Source organism: Pseudorasbora parva, chromosome 14 (genome assembly GCF_024679245.1).
Source record: "Pseudorasbora parva isolate DD20220531a chromosome 14, ASM2467924v1, whole genome shotgun sequence".
NCBI classification, from domain to species: domain Eukaryota; kingdom Metazoa; phylum Chordata; class Actinopteri; order Cypriniformes; family Gobionidae; genus Pseudorasbora; species Pseudorasbora parva.
In genome coordinates, this window is record NC_090185.1 from 28,834,921 (window position 1) to 28,847,995 (window position 13,075).

The 13,075-nt window shown below is 35.1% G+C and overlaps 1 protein-coding gene and 1 long non-coding RNA gene across 5 annotated transcripts in view; one reads left to right on the forward strand and one right to left on the reverse strand.

Annotated features, from left to right (window-relative positions):
* LOC137040512 (sodium channel subunit beta-4-like) overlaps positions 1–13,075 on the forward strand; it is a 503,850-nt gene that overhangs the window by 29,508 nt on the left and 461,267 nt on the right. The gene's annotated exons all lie outside the window — the stretch shown is intronic.
* On the reverse strand, positions 2,161–4,983 carry LOC137039576 (uncharacterized). 2 transcript variants are annotated; one of them, XR_010897699.1, is made up of 5 exons: positions 4,030–4,983; positions 3,480–3,547; positions 3,226–3,309; positions 2,994–3,070; positions 2,161–2,708 (listed from the first exon to the last, which is right to left on the reverse strand). It is a non-coding gene; the product is annotated as an uncharacterized lncRNA (long non-coding RNA). The 2 variants fall into 2 exon arrangements; XR_010897698.1 differs by having other exon boundaries at positions 3,226–3,547.

The following is a 13,075-nucleotide window of genomic DNA, read 5'->3' on the forward strand; positions in this document are numbered from 1 at the left end:
TTGCAATTAAGAGTGATTTTTTGGAACAACTTAAGTGGTACTTTAATACAACTTTATATGTACTTTCATAATCACTTCTAGTGTATTAAAATTGTAATTAAAGTGCACTGCTCAATGTACTGACAAGCAATTAATGTGAACTAAAGCATACTTTAATGTCAGCTAAATATACACTTAAGTGTGAATTAAATGCAATGTTTTCGGTGTACTTAACACACATTATATGTAATTGATTTCAAATTTATCACATATTAAGTTGAAATAAAATACAATAAGTTGCAATTAAGAGTGATTTTTTGGAACAACTTAAGTGGTACTTAAATACAACTTTATATGTACTTTCATAATCGCTTCTAGTGTATTAAAATTGTAATTAAAGTGCACTGCTCAATGTACTGACAAGCAATTAATGTGAACTAAAACATACTTTAATGTCAGCTAAATATACACTTAAGTGTGAATTAAATGCAATGTTTTCGGTGTACTTAACACACATTATATGTAATTGATTTCAAATTTATCACATATTAAGTTGAAATAAAATATAATAAGTTGCAATTAAGAGTGATTTTTTGGAACAACTTAAGTGGTACTTAAATACAACTTTATATGTACTTTCATAATCACTTCTAGTGTATTAAAATTGTAATTAAAGTGCACTGCTCAATGTACTGACATCCATTCTACTGTCTTAAAAACAAGCAATTAATATGAACTAAAATATACCTTAACGTAATTTACATGTACACTCTAATATAATGAAATACATTCATAATTACATTTTTCAAATAATACAGCTGCAATTTCGTATAATAAACACATCCAAATTTAAATCCTCTACATTTATTGACAAAACAATCTGTAAAACAAATATACAAAAAAAACTTTTTTTTGATGCCCAAGAAAAACCCAAAAAACGATTTACACAAACACAAATTCATTTAGAAAGAGTCTGGAGGACGATGAGGATTATATGCAATTATATGCATTATTATATATCTCCCTCATTCAAAGGTACCTAAATCTACCCGTCACAGAAAAGTACCTCACACAACAGATGAATAAATACAAACAAATGGAAAGAAAAGAATTGTTTCATGTACAACACTAAGATTCAAAACTTTGGGTAACGTGTAATTAGTTAACTACTTAATTTAACATGAACCTAGAATGAATAATAATATAAACATTTATTTATCTTAGTTAATGTTAATTTTAACATTTACTAATTAGGGGTGTAACGGCACATGTATTCATACCGAACCGGTTCGGTAAAGGACTTCCGGTACAGTGCACGTGTGTACCGAGCGGTACGAATGCAATCTTTAACAGTTAACAGACGGCTTGTTTAATGAGTGGAACACACTTCAATACAAGTTTTCATAAGAACATATGTATTCTGTCAATTTTATCATTAAATTCAAGTGATGCCATATTGATGCTCTTTAATGTGACATGACAGATCACTGTAAAGACACATCAGTTCAAGCAGCAACGCGGCACGAGTGAATGTGATCACCTTGTCATAGTCAAAGAATAAACATGAATTAACATCAGAAGGTATGTTAAGGATACATTACAACTTACTAAAATGTATCACATTGTGTAATCGTTCAGTGTTTCAACAGCAGAAAGACGTCGATAAAACACGAGAGAGATGAACTCTTTCACTAAATGTATGCATTATATTAGCCTATATATTCATCATATTCTACTTAACCTGAAAACCTGAAAAAAATCTAACCTATAATTAGATCCTTCAAATATGTCGCAGCCTCAGATTGGAATTTGCTCCAGACTGAGTAGAAGCTAAAAGATCTGGTGACATTAAGTCATTTTAAAATTTTACTACATCATTTTGAGAGTAAATTAATGGTGTGTAATTGTTTTTGACTGGTTGTATGTTTTATGTTTTTTATGTGACTTTTTATGTATAACTGTACATGCAAACACAGCTGGCTATCTTGGCCAGGACAGGACATTTTAATCTCAGTGAGTTTTTCTCCTGGTTAAATAAAGGTAATAATAATAATAATAATTAGTAGAGATATTTTTTATATTATATTTTTAATTCTTTAAGAAACCTTTAGATTAGGACAATTACAATTTGTTCAGTAAACCAATAAAAAAAAAAAGCATTTTTATATTTAGTGTTCCTCCCCGAACTGTCAGCTTTGTCTACTGTTACACCTCTATTATTAATGCAATCTTAAATGTTAATTATTTAATGCATTGTTAACTTGCATGAACAATGACTATAAATTTAATTAACTAGCTTTGAACTATTATTTATTAAGCAAGGTCAACAACTATTAATAAACACTGTAAAAAATTAAATAAAAAAAATAAATAAAAAGAAATCACTGTTAGATCATGTTGGTCAATACATTAAATAACGTTAACAAATTAGATCTTATTGTAAAGTGTTACTGAACTTATAAGCTCTTAAACCTTTACTAGCACCAAAATTAGGACCAAAAGGTTTATTCTAAAATCTTATTCCAGCATTAGTGAATGAAAAAAAAAACTGAAGAACTCCAAAGGCACACAAAATTGTTTGTCACCAACTCTTTTCAAGTTGTTTGGAAAGTGCTGTTTATGTCAATGTCCCAGAAGCTCTCCATCAGTAGGAAACTGGCGCACCATCTCTCCACAGTAGATGTGAATGGACATGTTCCAAAGAGGCAGGAAAGCAAAAAAAGATATACCTTGAGGAAAGAAAAAGAAAACGCAAAGAAAAAACTTGTTTATAAAACAGATCTATCCATTATTATAATTGGCTCAATTAAATTAAAACGATAGATGTACAGTTTATATTCACACAGCAGTATCTGTATGAAAAAAAGAAGAAAAAAAAGAAATAGCCATAAGAGGGATCATAAAAATGAGCATGTTGTCTCTTTTTAATCTAGTACTGCCCTGATGAAGCAGTTTATTCTGCATGGTGTGTGTAAGCTTTTGACCACAACTGCATCCCCTATGTGATGAATTACCTCAGTCGTCAGGGTAGAATGATTGGAGAGGTTCCTTCACGTATCCCACTGAGCACATCATCTTCACTGACACTGGACTTTAAAAATAGAGAACATTTTAATAATGGTTTTTATTCCTACTTTACAGGGAATTAAACATAACTTAAATATAGATAAATAACCCAAGACCAATGTAAATTGAGAAAAGTATTCTTGCATTTTTCCTCATCTTGCCTTGCAAGTTTCAGCTTACCTCGCCCATCTCCATGAAGGATGTTCCTGTATTTACCACGCCTGGCACAGCAATGCTGCGGCTCCATTCCTTTGGGTGTGTGGCCTGTAAAATATATAATGATTAGGGGATCTGTAAATGTACAAGTGGGAATGTATTACTTACAAATGGACAAGATGCAAAGCATTTAAAAGCTAAAGACTTGATAGTTATGTTTTAGCTTGTGTGATCAGTGTCATGGCTGGGCATAAATTCATAATTAACATTAACTTGACCTCATCAAGATGGCTCTGTGATTCCACACAGCTTGCACTGGATCTCCAATAACACATCTGTATTGATCCTACAAAATAAAAATAAAAATAAGCACAAAATATTAAAAACACAAATAGTACTTTAACATCTTACTCTCCAAATGCAAAAAGAAAAGAACATATTAAAATCATTATTTCATTACTGGTTGTTGTTGTTATACGTTAAGTTAATATATGGAATAAATGTATATAACGTTAAATGTCTTCTGTCCATTTAAAAAGTAGGAGATCGATTAAAATATTGTATTTACAGCAGGCAAATTCATTGAACATGCCCACACCGGCGATCACATTCCGATTTAAGAAATTATTATAATGCAATCTTAGATACATGAATATGAATAAAACAATCTTAGATACATAGGAAACATGATTAATGTTAATTCACCTCCCGAGTCCATATTGCGTCTATCCTATCTGCGATTAAACTAAATAACTGCACCGTAATAGAGAGCTACCATGTTACGGTGAAAATGTAAAATCAAGAGAGCTTATATCAAGATATACTTACTTGACTCATTATTTGTAGCATATAATGTCTCATCTGTAATGATCCAAACGGTTCGCTCCTCTGTTGTCTGTTCTCTTCAGCTTCATTTTCCTCACGCATCGAGATGACGCAATCATGGCGGAGGCGGACCGCGCATTTTTCAAAATCATGACGTAGTATTTTTGGCGCATGCGCATTGAAATATTAAGTATAAATATAAAATAAGATATTTCGTGCATTAAATGTTGATTATAAATCACTTATTAATTATCCATTTCTGTTCAGGTTGTTCTAACACACTGTGTAGTTGGACTGTATTTCAGAGAACTTGACTCATTCACCTAACTAAAAGTCAATCATGTTTAGAGTCTGATTAAAATTAAATGTAGCCCATTTTAACTGAATTTTAATGCAAATTAATTTGGTTTAGATTTGTTCAACTTTTTCTTGGAATTAATGCAATTAAATGTGTGTTTAATCGCCATACAACAACATAATATTGAAAGTAGGTTATTCTACACAGATGTAAAGTAGCCTACAGTACATTAGGCAACTCCTCTCATAAAGATTGACAATGTCAAATTATGTAGAAAACTGACACTTGTAGTTGAGTTCATAGGAGCTAGTTATAACATTTCAACAGTATGTTGTACTGGAGTGTAAGCGAGTGAAATTTTGAAGAAAAATACATTAACCAATGTAAATTTGGACAACTAATTTTTAAAAAAAAATCATTTATTTTCCATGTGCTTTGTCATTAGTAAAATAAGTGCACTTTATGAAACAAACTCATAATTAAAATGGTTTAAGTAAATTTAGGTGTAGACATTACAAGGTGCATTTTTAAAAAGTGCACTTAAGTGTGTTTATAAATATTGTCATACAAGTGTACTTTCTTTAAGTGAAAATTAATTATATATTATTACAAAGCGCACTTATTAAAAGTGCACTAAAGTGTGTTTATAAATATTGTCATGAAAGTGTACTTTTTTAAAGTACAAATTAATTATATATTATTACAAAGCGCACTTATTAAAAGTGCACTAAAGTGTGTTTATAAATATTGTCATGAAAGTGTACTTTTTTTAAAGTACAAATTAATTATATATTATTACAAAGCGCACTTATTAAAAGTGCACTAAAGTGTGTTTATAAATATTGTCATGAAAGTGTACTTTTTTTAAAGTACAAATTAATTAGATATTATTACAAAGTACACTTATTAAAAGTGCACTAAAGTGTGTTTATAAATATTGTCATGAAAGTGTACTTTTTTAAAGTACAAATTAATTATATATTATTACAAAGCGCACTTATTATAAGTGTACTAAAGTGTGTTTATAAATATTGTCATGCAAGTGTACTTTCTTTAAGTGAAAATTAATTATATATTATTACAAAGCGCACTTATTAAAAGTGCACTAAAGTGTGTTTATAAATATTGTCATGAAAGTGTACTTTTTTAAAGTACAAATTAATTAGATTTTATTACAAAGTACACTTATTAAAAGTGCACTAAAGTGTGTTTATAAATATTGTCATGAAAGTGTACTTTGTTAAAGTACAAATTTATTAGATATTATTATAAAGTGCACTTATTAAAAGTGCACTAAAGTGTGTTTATAAATATCGTCATGAAAGTGTACTTTTTTAAAGTACAAATTAATTATATATTATTACAAAGTACACTTAATAAAAGTGCACTAAAGTGTGTTTATAAATATCGTCATGAAAGTGTACTTTTTTAAAGTACAAATTAATTATATATTATTACAAAGTACACTTAATAAAAGTGCACTAAAGTGTGTTTATAAATATTGTCATGAAAGTGTACTTTTTAAAAATACAAATTAATTAGATATTATTACAAAGTGAATTTTAAAAAAGTGTACTTAAGTGTGTTTAGAAATATTGTCATTAAAGTGTATTCTCTTTAAGTACACTTAAGTGGCACTTAATTTTAATTATATCATATTATCTACAAGTGCAGTTTTTAAAAAATATACTTTAAATATATTAAGTGCACAAAAAATACACTTTCAATACAATTAAGCACACTTCTTTTTCACAAGGGTAGGACTGGGCACTCGTCTTCTCTTCTTAAAGTTAGTATCTTCCACACAGTTTTTCGACTCCAAAGCAAGCAACCTATCATCTATGGACAGCAACCTGGAGATTACTAAAGTTAACTGCTCGTTAAAATCGGCAGCAAACTGAGCAAGCTGACGAGATAGCCCAATGATTGCATTCAGCTGTTTTCCCGCCGGTGTTACGGATCAACTGGGGATCATGTTATCTGGGGACGGGCGCGTGCACGCAGCTAGTTTTACCTGGATTTACAGCAGATGTTAGACGAGGACAGATTCGTCACAGCGGATTTTCCACTGAACAGATTTAAAACGCTTTCCACATTATTGGTAAATGTTTGCATAATATCAGGCTCTGTGTTTTCCTCTGTCGCTGCTTTGCTGTATGTTTCAAACGCAGTTTAAGGGAATTTTTAATGTGGTTTCATTTCACAACACAGACCACGCCCACATTTTGTTACATTCTTTTCGATGAAAGTCGTATCCAATGACAATTACATTCAATAAATTACATTGTGTCGTATTAGTATCGGAATTTTTATTTTATTTTTAATAACTATTGTTTTTGTAATTTGCTTAGGGTATTTTTTTAAATTATTTTTAATAAATTAATTAATATATATCCTAACTAAAATAACTCATAGCCTGTCATATTACCTTTCTCATATTAGCCTATTATATTCTATTATAATCTATTATATTGCCCACCCCTTGCCCACCTGCACATCCCAGCTGATATACAAGATTTGGGGGGGGGGGGGGGGGGGGTCATTCTGCATTTGAAAGTTTGAAAGGGTTTTAAATCGTCTAAATAAAGTAAAATAATTCAAAATCAAGTAATGTATATATGCCAAAGTCAACTTTAAACATATACAATGTAATTTCCAAACAGCAAAATTGTGGCCAGTGAAAATGCTGAGTGGCTAGTAACTTTGGAAAACCACTAGCCACGGTGGCCGGTGAGCAAAAAAGTTAATGTCAACCCCTATATATATATATATATATATATATATATATATATATATATATATATATATATATATATATATATATATATATGTAGTGCCGTTAAAATTAATTTGTGTTAACACGTTAATTTTGACAGGCTATGATATATAAAGTTTGCTGATGTATGACGCCGCTTATTAGCAGGAGACCGCAATGATTGGTAAAAGTTGCGGTGATTGGTCAAAATTGCGAGTCGCACTGAATTCACGGGGACTGATTGCAAATGACACACAATAAATAATCTAGAATACTTTCATCAAATATATAAATTCAAGCTTAAGTTTAAGATTTTACAATTAGGCTATACTGAGCCTGATCTATCTAAGAGATTTTCTTAAAAGGAAGTTAATACCTTTTAGAAAAATGTCACATGGGTTAAAACTCCTGCTACCCTGATTTGCATTTGTATAGCTCACAGCATGTTCATTTACATGTTAAAGCCTCCCCTGGAGTTAAGGGAAGGGGGGTCTTGGGGGGGACAACTGCCAAGCAAGGCCCACGTCAATTTCTGACAATTCACGGCAGTTTTCGGTGTCGCCTGCAAACTGCCGTGTACAGTCGTAAACCTGATCTTCCACGACAATCTACAGTGCCGCTTACTGACGAAAATCCCACTTTTCATGCAGTGGCATTACAGCCTGCGGTTTCAGCTGAGTATCGGCTGAGTCTTTTGTGATGCGCGAAGAATCGATCCCTCCTTTGGAGGTGGCAGGACCTTCTTCTGTGGTACCCATTGATGTTTCATATCAATTTTAAATTTTGTATTTCAATTTTAACACTAATAAAATAATTGTTTATACGGAAACTCTCGCCTACAGCCTATTTTTGGTGGAACGTATTTGCGTGTTCTGTGTTTTTGGTTATTTCCCCGTTATTCCGGGGTGGCGTAGTCGCTACAAATCAGCCACTTGCTACATATATCTTACCCAGATACAGCAAATCTATTTTATGATTGGCTGTTCGGTCTCTATTTTTATTAGATTAACTGGTGCGTGGCAGGGCCGTCAGAACTCTATGGGGAACTCGCTTGATTCCTACTCCTAATAGCGCGCAACTTTAGTGTGTGTTACCCTGGCGATTTCTCTGCGTGAGAAATACATGGTGTGGCGTGTGAGCGTGTGAACGGGTTGAAATGCGTGTGTCTCACGCCCAATGCGTGAGACGTGAGAGCCCTGCTGAGTGATCTGTTGGGTTTGTATTTAATCAGCATATCTGCAATGTATCGAGGTCCTAGCTCATTGAGTGATTTATAAACAAGTAATAGTACTTTAAAAATCGATCCTAAATGTAACTGGATTTACAAGTCTATGAATCCACTTGCAATTTGCTCTCAAATGAAGTGGTACTTGATGTCAGAATCAGAATCAGAAAGAGGTTTATTGCCAAGTGTGCCTTTCACACACAAGGATTTTTTTTTGGTGCTGAATCTTCCAGTGCACATAAACAATACAAATACAACACGGTAATAAAAAATTCTAAGAATAAAAATATGAAGAAAAATATAAACAGTATAAGGTCACGGTTAACCAAACAGTGTCAATGTGTTTGGCACGTCCATGAAATTTAGGGTTCTTTGCCATACAGATAGCAGACTGATTATCCTCAAACATCAACATCGGACCTGTTTGGTTTACCTTTAGATCTGTCATCAATTGTCGCATCCAAACAGCTTCTTGAGCTGCACTGGCCAATGCCATGTACTCAGCTTCAGCAGTAGAGAGAGCTACACATGTCTGTTTCTTGCTTCTCCAACTCACAGCTGCTCCGCTGATTTGAAACATATATCCTGATACAGATTTGTGATCATCTTGGTCTCCAGCCCAATCTGCATCCGAAAATCCAATGCACTCGTTTGGCTTGTCCTTGCTATACAGCAGACCTAGATTCAAAGTGCCATTCAGGTTCCTCATGATTCGTTTGACAGCAGTCCAATGATGCTTTGTGGGTTTAGCACAGAACCTTGCAACGTTACTCACAGCATAAGCAATGTTTGGTCTTGTTCTTGTTGAGAAATAAAGCAGACTACCAGAGTTTTTCATGAGCTTTGAGTTCATTTCTACTGGTGTGCTTACTGGCTTTGAATTTTCCATTACGAATTTCTCCAATACATTTTTTGTATGTTGTTTGACCCATCCAGATTTCTCCAATTTCGGGTTTTTGGACAATTTGCACTCCAAGAAAAGGAGTTAGCTCATGTCCTTTATCTCAAAGTGTATTGCAAGCATTTTCTTCACCTCCATCATCCGTTTATCATTTTGTCCAGCCAGGAGAATATCATCAACATACACAGCAATAATGAACATCTCACCAGTTGCTGCAGTGTAAATGCAGGGATCAGCTGTAGTTTGTACAAATCCCTCTTCTTCAGCTGTTTATCTAGGACGATGTTCCAAAATCTTGGTGATTGTTTCGGTCCATAGATACTGCGATTTAGTTTGCACACTAGACATTCCTTTCCTTTTTCAACAAAACCTTCAGGTTGTTGCATGTACACTTCCTCCTTAAGTTCTCCATTCAGGAAAGCTGTCTTGACATCCATTTGGTGCTTTAGTCCATGCTGTACAGCCAGAGCAATTATTGTTCTGATTGACTCAAATCCCACTACTGGACTGAATGTTTCATCATAGTCTGATCCAAACTTTTGTGAAAAACCTTGTGCGACTAGATGTGCTTTGTGTCTCTCAAATGTTCCATCAGCATCAGCCTTGACTTTGAACACCCATTTACTGCCCACTGCTTTTCGATCTTTTGGTATTTCTACCAAGTTCCACACATTGTTTGCGTACAGCGATTCCATCTCTGTCTTCATAGCTTCATTCCATTTCACTTTTTCTGGACTGCTGAGAACATCTGTTACAGTTTTGGGTTCAGTTGTCTAGTTATTAGTAAATGTTACCCACTCTCCATAATAGTCAGGTGGTTTTCTCACTCTTGTTTTTCTTTGGATCTCTTGTTCTGCTGAGTCCTCACTGTAAGATTCTCTACAGTCAAACTCCACAAACCGTTTTACATTTTCTTCCTCATTTGCATCAGGGTCCTTTTCAATTGCATGATCAGACTCATTGAATAGCACATCTCAACTGTAGAACACCTTTGTGAGTTTTGTATCATAGAGTCGATATGCTTTCGTCTCTGTTCCATAGCCCAAAAAGATACAATTCTTTGCTTTGGAATCAAGTTTCTTCCGTTCATCTTTGGGTACATGCGCATATACATGCAGATGATCAACCTTTGGTTTCTCACCTGTCCAGGCTTCAAAAGGAGTCATTCCTTTCACTGATTTTGTTGGGCTTCTGTTTCTCAGATATACAGCTGTTGACAATGCTTCTTCCCAGAACTTCTGAGGTAGATTTGCATCAGCTAACATTGATCTCACAGTTTCCATAAGTGTTCTGTTCATTCGTTCAGCTACTCCATTTTGCTCAGGTGTCTTCGGTACTGTGAACTCATGTCGAACTCCTTGTTTCTTCAGGAAGTCTTGAAACTCAAACTAGGTATATTCTCCTCCATTATCTGTCCGTAAGACTTTCAGTTGTCTTTCAGTAGATTTTTCAGCCATGGCTTTCCATTCCAGAAACTTCTGAAAAACTTTCCGCTTCAGAACATACACCCACACATGAGTATTCTCATCAATGAATGTCAGAAAGTATTCAGCTCCACTCAAAGACTTTGCATTCATTTTCCCACATACATCACTGTGCACTAAGCCAAGTGGTTCAACAGCTCTTTTGCGATCACTGGTTGCGAACTTACTGCGATAATGCTTTCCTTCAGCACATGGATCACAAAAGTCTATGTCTTTTGACCCATCAAAATCAAAGCCATCAACTAGACACTCATTAACCAGCTTCTTCAGATTGTGTACACCTAGATGACCATAACGTCGGTGCCAAGTTTGTTCCTTAGTCTCCTTATGCACATTAACATTTTGTGTTACATGCACTTGATCACTTTCTCTACAGTTCACATAATAGACACTGCCTTCTTTTGTTGCAGTAGCAATCAGCTTTTGATTAACATCCGTGATGCAGCATCGGTTCTCTGCGAACTTGGCCTTTTTCCCAGACTGAGTTACCTTGGACACACTCAGTAAGTTGTATGACAATTGTGGTATATACAAAACATCATTCAGCTTGCATTCTTTTGTCTTACCATCAGTCAATGTCATTTTCAGTCGCACAACACCACATCCTGTTGCTTCAACAGCGTAACCATCTTTTGACTCAACAAACCGTTTCTTATCATTACACATGTGACAGGTTGCTCCTGAATCTACAATCCAGCAATACATTCTTTCATCAGAACTTGTTGATAGTGCATGACTCACCATTAGTCCAACACTTTCACTTTCTGAGTCGCTGTCTTGTCTTTTCCCTTGTGCCTTGTTTGCTTTGTGTTTATAGCCCACCTTCTTACTCTCTTTGTTGAAGTCTGTGCTTGCTGCAGATTTGTTGAACTCTCTGCAGTTATGCTTGATATGTCCATACCTTCTGCAGTAATGACATTTTGGGAACTGTTTTCCAGTCAGAGCGTTCACATAATTTGTGTTTTCAACATTACGTTCTTTCATATTGCGTTCTTCGTGCAGCAACCGTTCCATGACAACCTCCATTCTAGGTACATCCGCACTTCCTTCAAGGGCTGTGATTAACATGTTGAACGAATCGGGTAAACTGGCTAGCAGGTGCACCACACGATATTCCTCATCGATATTATCTCCCACAACCGACCGTGCATCAAACGTTTCAGTCAAAAACTTGATGTGTTCTTGAACCGAGTCTCCATCTCTCAATTTCAACGAGTACAGTTTACGCCTCAGTGCAAGCTTATTTGCCCATGTTTTCTTCTGAAACTGATCCAGCAACTTTTTCCACACGACAGTAGGATCTCCCGGCTCTCCAATCAAATAGAGCAATGACGGTTCTATTGACAATACAATAGTGGCCAGAGCGTGATCCCTTTTAGCCATATAACTGGGTTCCTCAGATCCTGAAGGAGTCTCTGTACCATCTACAAAATCCCATAGTCCGTCTCTAATCAATGCCATCCGACATTGCACTTTCCACGTAGGATAGTTTGATCCATTTAATGGAACAATCGTCACAGTCTTGAACTCCGAGCTCATTTTTATTCACAGACGCTCAATATCTTCAATAAGTCTTTCAGCAGCTTCACTGTAGCGTTCTGGTTCTGGGCCCATAACCTGTTGGTTTTAATAAAGACTCAAAGCAGTTGTTTCTTGTGAAAAAACGCACAGATCAAAAAAAAACGTGTCACACTTTACTGTGTTCAAAACGTGCTAAAAAACTTCTTCTATATAACAATCAGAATTTCTGGAGTAAACTTAGAACTCCACCTAGTGGTCATATAATGAATCTTAAGGATGTATTCACATGACATGGCTGTATAACTTATACAGCTTTAACTGAAATACACGCAAGCACAATATAACTATTCTGGTAAGAGTGTATTTTCCCAAAAATAACTTGTTTATTAGAACAGGTAATGACAACAGGCCGACAATAAACAAGACTCGGGTTCCAACTGTGAGAATCCAGGGAAGCAGCAGGCGAACCACGTCATCAAAGCAGGTGCAGGTAAACGCTGCGAAGCAGGGATGCAGCGGGCAAACCAGACACCAACTAAATCCAGGACCCGGAAAAAGAGAACACCAGGGGAACAGAGCTGACGCTGAGCCACACCAGGAGAGCCTAAAACATTCTGACAATTCGCCTTCTTCACCTCGAACGTTCCACGGAGCTTGAGGGGTACACTTTCCACTTCCGGTAATTCTCACACCGTGGATTCTCTGAGCGGCAATGGCACCACACTGCTGTGTTCCCTAGTACACCTCATCGCACAGGAAAAAAATCATACAGAGGACAAACCTTTCACCGTTTCCCAGAGGATAAGAAACTACGCCGAGAGTGGATAAAAAATATCAGAAGGGATCCTGGTCGTAATTTCTGCAT